We start from the raw sequence: 1,580 nt of genomic DNA, 5'->3' as shown, positions 1-1,580 counted from the left end.
CCTGTGACAGATTGGAAATATGAAATTAATCTTCTTCAAATGGTTAAAGGACCAGATGTATTCTTTCACCTCTGAAGGGCTGAGGTAAAATTCTGAATGCAAGACTACCACTAGAGCAAGTATTGTGATCTGGGCTGGATTTCAGAATTTACAAATCTTGGATGAAGTAGCTGACTGGACTTTTTCAGTATTCTGCCACACAGGCTGATGTTCTGTAATCTTCCTCAGCCCCGGACCGACATCTGCTCCAAGCCACACCTCTGTCTGGTGCACACATTCACTCATCTGTTTAGTCAGCCAACATTATTATTATGAGTGTATAACATTATATTATGACTGCCTACTGTGTGTTAGGTATTGTGCTCAGGTGTTGAAAATGCAGAAGTAATAAGATACGGTGCTTGCATTGAAGGAGGGCACAGGCTAGTGGTAAAGAGAGGCAGAGAAATATACCATTATATTAAGAGAGAAAATCAATACTAAGCATAGACGGTTAAGACTCAGACCAACCTGGGTTTGAACTGTAGCTCAGCTATTTTTAGCTGTCTGACCTTGGGCAAGTTACACATCTTCTCTTAGTCTTAAATCTCACTATACATTTTCAAAAAGGACAATGTCAGGATTTACTTCAGAGTGCTGTAGTCAGGATTAGAGGTTGGCATATAGTAAATGCTTAATAGAAGTTACAGGCAAGATGGTGCTGCTGGTGTAAGTCTCTCCATTCATCAAGCTCAGCCACAACCCTGCCCTGTACCTCAGTGTGGCCTACAAAGCCAAGTGCTACAATTATATGAAATTTTGGGTGGACGAGGAAAAGAAGATAGCAGCCGAGGAGAAAAAGAAGCATGATGAGCAGAAACAGCTTGAGAGAGAACTGGCAGAAGCCCAAGATGACAGCTTACTAAAGTGAGCCTGCCTTCCTCTGGAATGGGTAGACGAATAAAGCTTTCTCTGTTAAGTGATGAGAAAAAAGTGCTTAATAAATGGCAGCTATTGCTATTCTTATTGACAGTGTTATTTACACGGATTTTTCCTGTAGGTATGACTGAAGGAAGGCTCTACCCCCATTTGAGTGGTGCCCTGAGAAGTAAGTTTTCCGATAAAGACAAGAAGGTAAAGGTAATTCCAGAGGATTAGAGATACATGAAAAGACACAGAGATATATGAAAAATCTTAGCACATGTGTGAGAATTAATAACTAAGCCACAGAAGACCTGAAAGGAATAGAAAGATCTGGGTCTGGAAAAGTTGCCTCACAAATGTGGGCTCATTTGCTTTTTATTATTTGGTAATAAGATCAAGTGACATGAAATTCAAATGTTAATCAAAACTTCTGAGAGCAGTGACTGGGTGGCTCAGTCAGTTAAGCATCCAACTCTTGATTTTGGCTCGGGTCATGATCTTGGGATCACGGGACTGAGCCCTGCATTGGGCTCCATGCTCAGTGGGGAGTCTGCTTGAGATCCCCGCTCCTTATCCCTCTGCCCCCCCCAAATAAATAAATAAATCTTAAAAAAAAAAAACTTCAGAGAAAATAAGACTTCTTCCAGCCAAGGTGGAGGAAGAAGGACCAGATTTAC

At 41.3% G+C, this 1,580-nt stretch overlaps 1 pseudogene; it reads left to right on the top strand.

Moving 5' to 3' along the window:
- Positions 1–694: 694 nt before the first annotated feature.
- Positions 695–912, top strand: LOC112815500 (ATP synthase F(0) complex subunit e, mitochondrial pseudogene; annotated as a pseudogene).
- Positions 913–1,580: the final 668 nt, after the last annotated feature.

Source organism: Callorhinus ursinus, unplaced genomic scaffold, assembly GCF_003265705.2.
Source record: "Callorhinus ursinus isolate GAN/ISIS: 27379988/994484 unplaced genomic scaffold, GSC_fseal_2.0 scaffold64, whole genome shotgun sequence".
Classification (NCBI taxonomy): domain Eukaryota; kingdom Metazoa; phylum Chordata; class Mammalia; order Carnivora; family Otariidae; genus Callorhinus; species Callorhinus ursinus.
This window is presented reverse-complemented; position numbering and strand designations above follow the sequence as displayed.